The sequence below is a fragment of the Dermacentor silvarum genome, chromosome 9 (genome assembly GCF_013339745.2).
Source record: "Dermacentor silvarum isolate Dsil-2018 chromosome 9, BIME_Dsil_1.4, whole genome shotgun sequence".
NCBI lineage: Eukaryota > Metazoa > Arthropoda > Arachnida > Ixodida > Ixodidae > Dermacentor > Dermacentor silvarum.
The window spans coordinates 136,081,518-136,096,382 of record NC_051162.1 but is presented as its reverse complement, the minus strand read 5'-3'; the positions used below and the strand labels follow the sequence as shown (position 1 = coordinate 136,096,382).

General features: G+C 45.3%; 1 protein-coding gene across 1 annotated transcript in view; it reads left to right on the top strand.

The window, feature by feature from the left end:
- The window catches only part of LOC119464420 (isobutyryl-CoA dehydrogenase, mitochondrial-like), a 70,764-nt gene extending 64,395 nt beyond the window's left edge, over nt 1–6,369 (top strand). Inside the window, exon 11 of the mRNA XM_037725379.2 lies at nt 6,128–6,369. The gene's annotated coding sequence lies outside the window, so the exon portion shown is untranslated. The remainder of the gene's footprint in view (nt 1–6,127) is intronic.
- Nucleotides 6,370–14,865: the final 8,496 nt, after the last annotated feature.

Sequence of the window (14,865 nt, the reverse complement as noted above, 5' to 3'; positions counted from 1 at the left end):
AGAGCCAATGCCGCAATATTCTATTGCCTGCTAGCCTGCCTGCATTTTCCTCATTTTCATCATCATCATCATTTAGTGTTCCCTTAAAGGCCCCTGCTTGGGGTATTACATAAGGGGGGGGGGGGGAGAGTACACATACAAATTACACTAAAGCTGGTCAGTGATCAAAATAACAAAATATCAAAGCGGGGAAAACACATGAGAAGTCATTCAATTGATGTCAACCATCACTGCATCACATTGACGTCACATTGATGTCACCCATCACTACATCGTAGTGCTCAATTTTGTTCTTCCCCATTGCCATTTGAACGTCCTCGTAGTACATTTCTGCCTATTCATCATCATGATTGTTGGCACATAGACCTGTCAACACAGCTAGCTGGGTGAGTTGGTTAAGCATTGCAAGCATGTAAATGAGCTTAACAGACATGGACAAAAAAAGAAAAAGGGGTGCGACACATATAGTGCATAGTACTTTCGAATGGTTTACCTGAAAACCCTGTTGTCTAATATATATATATATATATATATATATATATATATATATATATATATGCACAGACATGTGACTCGAACATGAGCACTGCATTCGTGTGGTATCCATGTTGGTTCAGTGTAAATTTCATGCTAGTAATGCACCATGATACTCCACAGGACATGTAAAAATATTCATCAGCAGTTCTTAAATTTCTTCGTCTGTCAAAGCGTGGACGCACGTGGCATGCTGACTCGCCATGGCTGCTGCGCTCTGCCGAGATGAAGCGATGTGGGTGCACACACGTGCGCTCCATCTGTTGTCTAAAATTTAATTTACAAGTTCTATGGTTTAGGTGACCTCTCCATAGATGGCGGGACATGAACGCAATTTTTTCTTTTTTTTTGCACGAGTTGTATTGGGAGTGGCAGGGAGTGAATTTAAAAAGCAACACGAGTATTCTCGGGAGTAGCAGGGGGTGCGCGTGGGTGGTTTCACGAGTTATCTCAGTAGTTGCAGTTAAAGGGTTAAGATTTACTGTGACATCTTCTACCCTCTCGCCAATGCCGCAGGATTTTTGGCGTCCCTTGCTATGTCTTATATGGATCGAAAATTTAACTTTGTTCTTATCACAAAGGCCATTAAGCGGAACACTGAGCACTCTATGGGCTGATTACCAATCCTCCAAACCCCCTGTGGCATTTCAGCTAATGCCTCAGAGAGCCCAGCTCAGCTAGCTTCACTTGATTGGTTTCTGGTGCTGAATGTTCACTTTGCAGTGGCAGCCTGTACAGACCTTCTAAGCACTCCTTGCTGTATGGAAGGCCTGACTGCTGCCTTAGTAAGGTGCTCTGCAGTTGCTGGGGCTAAGTGCTGAGCATTCATTCAAGTTGGTGGTGGTATCGTGGCCAGTCGCTTCAAAGTCAGGTTCATCAAGTCTTCCTGGGGTGCTGTACTTCTGCCATGTTGTTGGCATTCTGAGCCAGTCAGAGAGGTGCCTCTGTGAACCATTTATCACAGCACAAGAGGTGGCAACAACAAAGTGGAACTTGACAGTGTCCAGTATAGCAACTGTGTGTGTAATTTCACTAGTGCTGTGGCCCCAGACGAATGTTTCTTTCTAGCATCAGGGGCCACTTCGGCCCCTGGAAAATGCAGTTGCTTAAAACAAAGATTCACACCATAAACTTTGAGTGCAGGACTCTGTTGCTGCACAATGCCACAATGTGTTTTCTATACGGTCGTACCTTCTTTAGTTGCATGCTACACCATACTACCTTCGTTACTTCCAATATTTGTCATAAGTATTTGCTCAGTCAACTTCCGTTAATTTGATCCTGTCGGGACTGACGAAATTGACCGAATTATCCGGCGGGTCAAATTAATCAAGAGGTAGAAAAAAAATTACCCAACATGATTCCGATTCATTTGACAGTATTGATGATATGTGCGGTTTTATGGCGCAAGGACCATTTTGGCAGTACTTTCCCGATCTTAACACAGCCCCTAATCGAATACATACCGATTTTTTATAGGTTCAAAGTAGAAAACTAATCTAGAGATGACTTTACAGCTCCAAAACAAAGTAAAAAAGACCCAATTTTTTATCAAGAAATATGTAGCATGCCTCCGATTCTGGAAATTAAAAAAAAATAAAACCAGTGAACTTTACCTTCACAGAATGAAAGTTTATTTGCACTTAATATCTACTGTGATCACTTTCTGACATTGCTTTATCACTATCTGTGAACGACAGCTTGTCATCCTTCATATGTTCCATTGCAGATTTAGTATTCTGCATCTATCAAAGGACTCTGCAACAATTGCAAATGGGATGGTGGCCTATGCCTGGACTAGCCATGTGGCTAGTTCATCCTGCAACCAATGTAATTTCTTGAACACCAAAAACACTAGAATTGACTTGTTGCCACTAGCTTAGTATGTAAAATAACTTGGCTTTTGAATGAGCTCTTGTAATCAAAGACCAAAAGAGGCACTTCTTCATTGTCATGCTATGAGAAAAAATGTTTCTGCTGCCATCTTGGCATTGCTTTGGCGCTGGCTGATGTCAAACAACTCTGTGTTCCGAGTTGTCATGGGTCCTTCCATGGCATGCCATCAAGCTTCATCGTTATGCCCAGCTTCCGACAATGACTGTCTCGACTGCTGACACAGTAACAAGCCACAGAACAAGGCCAACTTTTACTTGTGATGGTGTGATGCAGGTTCTTTCCTTTAATGATTCAGATGATTCTCTGAGGCGGAGCCTCCGAAAACCCAATTGAGAACAAAGCCGTTTGTTGGAGAACGCACACAAACTTTTAATAAATCTAAAACGAAAAGTAACCAATAAACCAAAGACTCAAAAAAATGTCATGAAAAAAAAAACGCTCAGAGCACACTCATGGTATTAATAGCACGCGAGTCCGGGCTGATCATGAGTGTGAGGGCGCGTAATAGATTGCAGAGGATGGGAGGCAGCGAAACAACGAAAGACGTGGCATTCGTCTCACCAAAGGTTGGTGTATTGGACCGTTGGACAGGCTACCAGAGCGCGGCAGCTCTGGCTTGGAGAGGGAAGGCAGGTGGCTTGGTGGCACGAGCAGACGGCGGCGGCGTTCTGGCCAGGCAGCTGGGCACGGAACTCGAGGGGGCCCGTAGCCCCACTGCTCACATTCTGCCCACGGGCACAGAAGTCCGCCGGCCTGGGGCAGCAGTTCACGATCGGGTAGAGTGGCGACGTCCAGGAACGGGTTGGCAGGAGGCCCCGGTCAGGTGAAGTCCTGGTGGCTCGGGTCTGGAACTTGACGGCTCGTCTTCAACTCCCGGTCCGGTGGCCGACCGTCTCCTGGCGTCGCTTCCTGGAACTCTCCCCCTTTCTGCCAGCGTGCCTCGCTTTTCTGCCACTCTAAAAAAAAATTAAATTATCGGGTTTTGCATGCCAAAACCACGAACTGAATATGAGGCACGCCGTTGTGGGGGACTCTGGAAATTTGGACCACCTGGGGTTCTTTAATGTGCACCTAAATCTAAGCACACGGGTGTTTTCGCATTTCGCCACCATCGAAATGCGGCCGCCGTGGCCAGGATTCAATCACGCGACCTCGTGCTCAGCAGCCCAACACCATAGCCACGGAGCAACCACGGCGGGTTTTTCTGCCACTCTGGCCGATTAGTCTTTTGCTGATTGGCTGCTCGAAGCCCCGTGGTTTCTTCTGATTGGATTGGCTTTTTATTTTCTTTTATTTTCTTGCGCCGTGTGTTCACAGGCTGGACGCTCTTCGACGTTGTCGTTTTTCATCCAGCATGGAATTTGCCTCTGCGAACGCACTACTTGTCGTCTGCTTCTTGTCTGTCTCCATCCACTGCACCGTGCTGTGTACTCCACACACCACAGATGGTCAACGCCTAGTACACCATGTAGACACATCCGCCTCTCACTCCATTCCCCAACTGGCCACGCTGGCCCCCCCCACGGGAGGAACATCAAGTAACAGACCCCAGACCACTGGCTACAAAGACCGATTTACGCAGCTAAGCCTGAGTGTGCAGGATCGAATCCCAGTCGTGGCAGCCATATTTTGAAGGGGGTGAAATGGAAAACGCCTGTGTACTGTGCATTGAGTGCACGTTGAAAAACACCAGGTTGTCAAAATTAATATGGAGCCCCTCACTACAATATGTCTCATGACCCGCCGTGGTTGCTCAGTGGCTAAGGTGTTGGGCTGCTGAGCACAAGGTCGTGGGATCGTATCCCGGCCACGGCGGCCACATTTCGATGGGGCGAAATGCGAAAATACCCGTGTACTTAGATTTAGGTGCATGTTAAAGAACTCCAGGTGATCCCAATTTCCGGAGTTCCCCACTACGGCGTGCCTCATAATCAGATCGTGGTTTTGGCACGTAATACTCTATAATTAAATTATTCATATGCCTCATAATCACATTGTGGTTTTGACACGTAAAACCCCAGAATTTCATTTTTATTTAACAAGGACCAAAGGACCTGGCTGAGCACTCCAACAGGAACATATCATTCACAGACAGTCTCAGCTTAGGGGCCCATGATTTTGCATGGATGCTGCTTCTACTGCTAGTGTCTCTCTCTGGCAGCAATGACAGTGGTCGACGCTACTGCACCAGACAACACAGCTTCAGTGGCACCTCTCATGCAACAGGTCTGGAGTTGAAGGCCATTGCAAGCACCATTTTGTACCTGACAACAACAACCGGCATCACTGAAGTTTGCATACTAACAGACAGTCAAAAGGTAATTGAGGCCCTTAACGGACGCTCATACCAAGATTTCCCATCATAGATCGAACAGACTTGTAAAGAGTTACTTCGCCAAACTATCAAGAGTCGCATACACTGGACACCAGGCCACAACCACACCCTCAAGGGTATACGCATGAGGCAGCCAGTGAGCAAGTTTTCATAGACCACTGCACCTCTATGACAGCCTTCGGAGATCCCCCAAATCATTCTAACTGCCTTCCCAAGATACCTGCTCCCACTGCAGAAGCCGCCTTTTGACTCCAGCGGGAGCAGACAACTTTTACTGGACATCATTCCAGAACACCACCCACCCGTACCATAAGACATTCCCCTAGCAGCTCAAGTACCAACACACAAGGCACGGACCGTTGTTGCCGATACACTGGCAGTCATTAGCCAGTGGTAGAAGCACCCCATAAGTTGCCCCAACTGCAGGTCCATTTCCACAACAGAAGTGACATGTCTGCTATGGATGAGCCAGGCCACAGCCTCACTCAGAAGCTGCTTTCCCTACCCTCTGGGAGTGGCCTCTTATGAGGAGTAGACCAGATTGATGTGTTGGGCCATGTAAACCCTGCTGGCCCTTCTGACTTATGGGCAGGAAGCCAGCATATGGTATCCCATACCCATCCATTCCCTTCACTCTCACCTAGGCCACGGCCCAGCCCTTGTCATTAAAATTTACTACATTACTACCACTACTGCAACTCTTACAGCAGGCTGTGGTGAATGACACGAATGCAGTTTTAGTTTTGTATTCGGTTGCACCGTGCTGACAATTTTTATACCAATTTTTTCTTTGGAAAAAAGGCGCGCATTAAAATTGAGTAAATACTGTAATCATTCGTTGTGAGTTTCCGTTTTTTTTTTTCTTGAAAATCTTTCTAGGCCAAACCGAAAAGGGGCGTTTTCTGCTGAAGATAACATGTTTAAAGCATTTTCTGTCCCCTAAACTCCACCAAGACAGACGCTGCCTCTGTTACGGTCACCATTGAGGTCAGGCACATGTGTACTGACTAGTTAAGTTTGAATTATCCAGCGAAGAGCAATTTCAGGATCGAAATAACGAAAGTTAGGGCTCATGGAAATATATGGGTACCGTCCAGGACCTTCGGTCAGGATCGAAATAACTGATTGTGTTAATCGGAGTCAAATTAACAGAAGTCTACTGTGTTCCATTACATGTGATCAACCAACAAGAGAGATTCCAGATTTACTTTGTTATATCTGCATTTATTACTTCGAAGTTTGACTGTACATAAGAGGCAAATTGTTGCACCCATAATCTTCTGCAAATCATGTTGTCTAGCGTCTTAGATGCATAGTACTTGCTAACTGTTTTTAGTCTTTTCTGACCTGTTATATTTACAGAATGCAGAGTGAAACAAGCCTGCTTTCCCATGGAAAATTTCTGTCTGTGCCAGGTCATGCTGAAACAAGAAAATATGTGCATCCAATACAGCACAGGAGACATATGTAATGATGGAGATCACAGCTGCATTGAAATTTTTGTAGTGACAAGCCCTGCATTGATCTGTGTATGGAAAGGAAAATGCAGTGTGTGAATGGAAACACTGATAAGTGTAAATAAAAGCACACTGATTCTTGTGGCACCTCTGCTGACATCCACACTGCAGTTTTTGCTAGATTGGCAAGATGACACTGGCATTCACGCACTAAAAGATGCTGTTTTTCTGCAACAATTTATGGGAAGTATGCATGTCTTCATAAAACTCCAAGTATGAAAGCTATGATAAAAGTGAGCAGCATGTGACAGGAAGAGAAGTCTAAACGTGTGATACCAAGTCAGTGGCGCACCAACGGGGGGGTGTTTCGGGGGTTGTAACCCCCCACCCCCCGAGGCCGAGTTAACCCCCCTTTTGTTTAACCCCTTTTCTTTCCTTGCGCCTTTGAGTACTGCAACTAAGATGTAAGACGCGCAATCATCTGCACACTCGCATACGTGCGCAAAAAGCACATTTTTTGACAATTTCCCGCGAAGAAATTGAAATTAGTGCTGTTTAGATTGTATTGGCAAACTGGCACCCCCCCCCCCCTGGCAGAGATCCTGGGTGCGCTACTGTACCAAGCCACTGTGTGGGTGCCTTCTGATCCCACAGTTTAGAAATGTTAAAAGCGTTTTCATGTGATTGCAACAATTCTAATTTTGTAATTGCAACACAGTATTCCTTTGTAACTTCTGTGAAACATCTGGTGTGTCTGAAATAACTGAACACCTTCTCCCTCTCTTCTGGCGAAAAAGGCTCATGATTGTCATGGGCGCATATCGGCAATCAATCTGAGCAGCTCTTCAGCCCCCTATACTACATACTAGTTAGTGGAATCCAGCCTTTACCAAGCAGTCAGCTTGCAGAAAGAAACTACTTTGGGAGCACATGAACATAGTGGGCATTGTCAATGCTGGCCATCCAAGTTTTTGTTGGATGAATTGTGGATGTGAGCTACTGTTTTAACTGTGGATATGTTGTAAAAAACAATATAAAATTTTTTTATGACATACTTTTCCTGTTATCTTTTTCCCACTTTTCTGCATACCAGTTTCAACAAAGCACAAAACAATCTGTTGATGGTTTCTTCTGCTATTTTTGAAGAATTCACTTTTCATATGGGAGTAAAAAAATTTACTCCCCTTCTGACTTCTCACTGGATTTTTCAAAGTACAAAAAAAGTCAGTTTTAGTCTGTGGGCTAGGAGAATTTTCACATGGATCAACTGGAGTTTTTTATTCTTTGATGTATTGTGATTAATCGAATCACAAACTGCATGACCTTTAGAAGCTGGTGGCTGACCAATGAAGCCTCGTATGCTACCTTAAGGCATCATACCTGTTGGATCCAAGACCCTTGCTATGCAATGAATGAAAAGAAAGGAAACTGAGGAGCCTGATTAGTTAATCACAACCATATGAAGCCAACAGACTATGAAGCTGAGGAAATGTTGAAGTTATTTGGGGTATTTATTTAAGTACAGAAATGATAAGCTAAAAGAAAACGAAAGTGGATGAAAAAAACAACTTGCCACCACTGGGAGCCGAACCCACAACCTCCGCATTATGTGTGCTATAAAAGCAGTACCAACTGCGCTACAACGCAACATTTGGGTCACCAAGTAGTTCAAATGGTTCAAGACAAATAGCTATAATGTTTTATGACAGTTTCTTAATTTAATGAAAAATCGAAATGTTGTCTTCCATTTATACCCATGCACGAATCCAGGGATCCGGATATCCTGGCCCCGGAACCGCACCTGATCATACCAAACCACAAAGGTGAATAATCATTGTAGCAAAATGCATTCTGGAAGAAAAGATTCGTTCGATGTTACGGTCCTGCATATGCGTTTTGCACAAGATGTGCATTCTCATGAGGGAAAAAAAAAACATTAAACTTAACATCATCCTGTTTTGGGATATCCTTCAGCGAACTGTAAGAAGAACTTCATCTTATTTAGTAGGTCACAATGATGATGATAATGAAAGAAGCGTGGCGCCATCTGCTGGTGTGGAATCGCGTAGTACGGGTTCGCGGCCTCAGTTTAGGGATGGGCCAAGCCATAGAGTTTCCTGCGATAATTATTAGAGCGAACTCTGGCGCTGCGTTCATTCAGCCACCATGGGAATGATTGTTAGTCCATGGATTTGTCTGATCTTCGTGCTTGTGGCTTCGTTTGTTACACATGATCTGCCTTAATTGGCTTAAATTTCAAAGCAATCTATACTTTTATTGCGATAGCAATTATATGGACACTATAAGCGAATTGTAATAAGCGAAGGGTTGTAACCCCCCCTGAAGCCGAGTTAACCCCCCTTTTTGAGTACTGCAACTAAGATGTAAGACGCGCAATCGTCTCCACACTCGCAAACTTACGCAAAAAGCGCATTTTTTGAAAATTTCCCGTGAAGAAAATGAAATTAGTGCTGTTTAGATGGTATTGGCAAACTAAGGCAAACTTACAGGATCTGGAGGATCGCATGGTGCATCCGTCACGGGCCCCGCCTTCCATTTTATTGCGATAGCAATTATATGGACACTCCAAAGCAGATTTCTGCCGTCGGCGTCGCCGTCGCCGTGAGTGAGGTTCCGTATGACGTCAACGGCGATGAAATCGTCGCCGCGCTCCGGACGCTGTATGTGCGAGTGAAAGGGCGCGAGGGACTCGCGCTTTCACGGGGAGCGAACGCACGTCGGAGAGCAAACGCGCGATCTGCGCCGTGCTCCCTGAAGGGCTGCAGAATAAGCGTCTCTTTCCTCCTTTCCATATATAGAGAGCAAACGCAACTTTTTCCGTCGCGCGAAAGGCGGGGGGTACGGGAGGGAGGGAGAGGAGGCGACGTTTAGCTGCGGCACCAAATACGTATTTATATATAAAAACGCCGCGCGCGTTCGGTGCGAACACGAGCAAAACGCCGACGGCGTCGACAACAGTTCTGCGCGTTGCTGGTGCTGCTGCATGTCGAAGTTTATGCAGCTGATAAAACTACTATCCTTGCTCCGTATAGCTCTCTACTAATTTGGTATCGCAATTGGTGCTTCGCCGTTCGGGTGAAACTGCGACAACTTTTTAAACAGCGGAGCTGTTCTTAGTCGACCCTTCGCCGTTTGTCCAGCGTCACGCAGGTCACGTGACCACGAGAGGATGAGAGCCGCGCCGGGTGAGGGCAGGTCACGTGACCAGCTGAGGAGGAGGGCGCGCTGGGGGAAGGAGGAGAGGCGATGGGTATAAGAGAAGGTATTTCTGTGCGGCGTGCCCTTTCGGATAACGAACGCGCATGACGGGCTCGTGAACGGGCTCGTCGCTTGCTCTCATTTCTGGTGCGCAAAAAAGGGGCGGCGCAACTTGCACACGAAAAAGTGCATGCCAAAACACAGAGAAACCTCACGCGAAAAAAAAATTGGCTGTGGCTTAACTCAGTTATAGCTGGTTGTGCGTAGTGAGAGTACGGTTAATGTTATTGTTTAGCTTGGTGTTTCATTCCGTCGTTGATCCGCGGCCCTGGCACGAGATGACGAACTAGACGACGAACCATCCTCATCTGAATGCACTCGCCTGGCCGCTTCGTACTTACGACGCATCTCGAGACGCGCGGCTCGTTCTTCCTCCGTCTCCTCGGGTCGCTGCCTCCTCTTGGGTTCGTTCAGACGACGAAGCCTGGTTTCTTTCAGTCTCTCCGAGTCACTTTCCATATCTGCCGACGAATCCCACCGAGCCGCCCCTTCTATACATACGATGCAACGTCGGCTCCTCCGGCGATGCAACGCCGGCGGTTGCTATGCAACGGCTCAGCTCGCAGTTTCGCCGGCTCCTCCTCTGACGTCTCAGATGGCGGGGCGAGCGGCGCTGCCACCTGCGGCGGTTGCTAGGCAACGGCTCAGCTTGCGGTGCGGCCACCGACCACAGCGAAACGGCGAGAATACGGCCAATGTAGCTCTCGCTACAATAAACAGACTGAGAGAACCTCAGATACCTGGCAGCACCAACGAGACAACGCGCAGAGTTGCTGCCATCGCCGTCCGCGTTTCCCCGCGTTCGCGCCGAACGCGCGCGGTGTCCGTGACCAGCCGATGCCTCTGGCGACGGCTCGGCAGGTTGCGACCAGAGAACTGGACACTTGTCGAGTAGCGTCGGAAGTCGCTGCTGCTTCTCGCCTCGCAACGTTTCAATATAAGTTCGTGTTGTAGATCTGTGTTTACTTGTGTTTACGCAATTGCATCACGTGCAACACATGCACATGTAACACTCGGTGTAACTAACACTGCTTCGCTGTTCGTCTATCTTCACGGAATGGAAGGGCTCTGAATTTTTTGCAGCAATATTTTTGTAACTTTTTTGGAGAGTAACTAGCGTATGTAATGCGGCCTTGTACAAAGGCTTGGGGGCCAGAGACCGCATTAAGTTTTGACTTGTTGCCCGGATGATCTTGTTTGTTCTCGAAAATTGCCGGCATGTTCTCATTTTGAATGCCCGCATAATGGCTCTGGCTTTTGGCTCAAGGTCATCTGAAGGTCGCCGACAACGGGAGCTAAAAGCAATGTTGCCTGACGTCGACTCTCCGGCTGGAAGCGCGGCGTCCGCGAGGAGACGGGGGCATTACGTTTGATTTGAAATGTCAGCTCTTTTCGCGGCGCACAGCGGTGTGATACGTTGCAATCATGATCGTTAGCGCGATTGTATGCACTGCGCTTGACAGCTCAAAACGGCCAGACCTTTGCCCTTTAAAGTAAAGAAAAAAGAGAAGCCCGTGAATAAACGCAAAATTACCGCGCGACTGGCCGGTCGAGGCACTTTGCGTGTATGCGCGGGCTTCTTTCACGCTCGGAAAAACACTTTTATGTAGCACGTATATTGAGCAACAGAAAGCTGTATCGGGAGTTTGTAAGCTGTAATTTGTGGTTCGTATCAAGAAACTATCATAATCAGCAATGAAGAAAGAAAATAAACTTTCTTGCCGAGGCGGGACCCACGGACCCAAGGCAAGCGTCGTAACCACTAGGCTATACAGCCACGCTTGCAGAGCATGCATTTATGCGAACCATATGATTGCGTACGAGCGTCGTAGTCGTCGTCCACAGCTGGCGCGTTCGCACGCGCTCGTGTCAATGCTCTGCGAGGTGAAGAAGAGGTTTTGCGCGCTATTCTCGGGAGAGAGAGAGAAAGAAAATTAAAGTGAGAGAGAGAGACGCATTCACGGAGCGGGTCTACTGGAACGCGTTGTCGGCATTGCAACGCGGTGTTGCAAGCTGCGCTATGCAACGCGCAATGACGGCCGTAAGTCCGAGACGCGCGAAAAGAAATTATCATCATCATGAGTAATAACATGAAAAGTTCGCGCGCACTTCCGGAAAATGCTGGGCTACGATCGCCCAGCTTCGCTGTTTCAAGCGTTGCGCGGCCGAGTGCAAGGTTAAGCGTTTTTTCATTTTGCTCTACAATTTTCTCATTGACACTTTTCATTTAACTATACTATTTGAGAAGTTGATTAATTAATTAATACGCATTATGTAATTAGGCGGAATGCAAGAAATAATCTGAGTATCTCCAAGCGACGACAAACAACACTGCCAACACTGTCCAGCTACGTGACATTTGCATGTTTTTAAATCTTGGTGCATGATAGTTGGGACACCCTGTATATATAATAGAAAATTATCAGATACTTCAAGTGCACTCATTGAAAAATTGAAAACTCTCGACGGGAACCAGCGTGTTTGCAGTAACAAACACCTTTCTGCAACAAACTTGTATCGAGGTTCTTGCACCGTTGCTGCTGTTTGCGCATCGATCGCTCTTTCGGAGGAGGCTGTTAACCGGAAACACGGTTTACGGATTCAGTCTCCAATTTCAATTCGCATTTTCGCATTTTAGTAGATGATAATACATGTAATTGGACCGGAACTAAAAGCCACGAAAGTGTTCATGCTAAATGTAGTTTAATTGTTACCAGATGATTTTTTTTTCTTCAACTGCAAGGCTTTTCTTTCGAGGAACCCGTATGGGTTACCTTTGTAGACGATTGGGTGGATGTCTCATTTTCCCTTTAAGAAGAGATAACTGCTCTACGAAATTACACTGCTAGTATACTAAGGAAATAATTGTTATATACAAAGTCGCACTACATATCACCACCCTCTGAAGAAAGTGAAATGTAAAGTGCTTTCGGGGCAATGTAAGAATGTTTGTGTTGTTTGTATTGTTTTTCTTGTGTATATATAATATGTTAGCGAGGATAAACTAACCTTTGCTTCCCGCAATTGGTCCTCGTATACGGGTTAGTGTCCACTCCTTTGCACTGCGACAGGCTTCTCCTTAGGTCTGTGCAATTGTTTTCAAAAAATCACAAGCGCATTGCGGAGAAAATCTTGGGTTATAAAGTCGATGGTATTCAAAAGTGAGATCTGTACATATGACATCATTTTGTATGAATAAATTTTGTGTGTGTGCTGTGTAAGTGTCGCTGGCAATAATTCTTATTACTTTCTTCTGCAGTGTTAATAGGCGTGTAGTGTTAGTCTTACATGTGGTACCCTAGACGAGGTGGCACTAGTTAATGTAGGTATTAAACATGACATGATGAATTGTAAGCTTTAATTTTTGTGAGAATTCAAAGCGGCATTTGGATAAAAACCAATCGAACGAGATAATTCTCTGTTAGATAGGAAACGTGTTCACTCCGTATGTGCAAATCGAAGACTTCATTTTAAAGCAATCAATTTCTATTTGGTGGTTGTGAAGGAGAAGTGTGCTATGTACATATACTTTTTGTTCAATGCACGAAAGATAACACTTTTAGCCTTCCTGGTGTTAATAGTAAGTCTATTTGCTGTGAACCATGCATGCAAGGCGGTGAGCACCGAGTTTCCTTTAGTAATTATATCGTCACTAGAGAAGCCACTGAGGAAGATGCTAGTGTCACCTGTGTACAAAATGTAAGACACGTCGTCTGCAATATTCACAAGGTCGTTAGCGTAGACATTAAATAGAATAGGAACTAACAACGAATCAGCTGCAAGCTCGATAGAAAGTTATCAATGACGACCGCTTGATTGCGGTTACTCAGTTATGAGCGTATGAAGTCCCGGATACCGTAATGTTTAAGTTTTTGGAGCAGGAGGGTGTGGCTAAGCAGGTCAAAGGCCTTGCTGAAGTCAACAAAAATGCCCATTTCCCTTCTTTCCTTCCCTCCTCTCTCTCCCTGTCATCTTTGCGTTCCCATTTCCTATTCCACCGGTGTAGGGTAGCCAACCGGACGTTATCCTGGTTAAGCTCCCTGCCTTCTGCCTTTCTCTTGCTTCCTTCCTTCCTTCCTAACAAAAATGCTGAGTGTAAGCTTTTCTGAGTTTCATTTTTATTCAAATTGAGTTAATTTTTGACAAGTAAAGCGGATTCCGTTGATTTGCCTTTCCAAAAGCCGAACTGACAGGCTGGTAATTGGGAGTGCTTGTTAAAAATACAGTCGATCGCGGATATATCGAACCCTCATATAACGAATTATTGTGTATATGGAACATCTGTAAATCTCCTCTAAAATTTCTGTATAAAATTATTATTTCATATATCGAATTACCTATATATCGAACTTTCTTCTGATCCCCTTCAGATTCGATATATCCGGGGTTCGACTGTATTTCAATTCTTTTCAAGAATATTTTTCAAGTTACTTCGAAATAGGGGGAGAATGCAAATAGGACGATAATTGTTACGTTTATTCCTGTCTCCTCCTTTTAGATCACAGATACTTTCGGATTTTTGTGTATTGGTCGGTAATAGTTCAGATGATATTGACAAGTTAAACATTTCCGCCAAGTGCGGCGCAATAATGTCTGCTGTAAATTTTATTGGTCGTACTTGAAAACCATCGCAGCCAACAGAATGCGTTGACTTCAGGCTCATTAAATGCTGAATACCTCTTCTTTGTCAGATTAATACAAAGCTTTCCGTTGGAGTGCTCGCAGGGAAGCTAGAGAGAGAGAAGAGAGAAAGAAAGGGAAAGAAAGACAAGGAGGTTAGCCAGTGAAAATACCGGCTTGCTACCCTGTACTGGGGAAAGGGTAAAGGGAATGAAAGGTGATAGAAGAAACAAAAAAAAAATTATGAAATAAAAACAAAAAATAAAATAAAATTCGCGCAATAACGCGACTAAAAGCTGTTTTGGGATTACCAGTGGGACCAAAGGTTGCATAAACAGAATTAAAATGTCCGCTAACATTGAACCGGACAACTGTGAGCTATCGATGACAAGTTCCCTGAAGCGGGCAATAATCTCTTTATTAACAAATTGGTCATTTGAAAGCCCCCAAAAGAACTTAATTTCGGATATATTTTATTGCTCTCAAATAAGCGCCTTTGCTATGCGGCCCTTGACCTTATTTCATTGTTTAAATTGTGGCGATACTTTTTAAACACATTTAAATCCGCGGGTTCGCGGGCAGTCATGAACATTTGAAGAGCTCTGATTCATGTTTCATCAGTTTTAGATGAACAGGAGTAACTCAAGGCTTGAGTGACCTGCCATTAAGAGAAACAATTTTGGTAGTGAAGCACCTATCGTATATTTCTTTCATAATGCCCCCCCCCCCCCCCAAAAAAAAAAA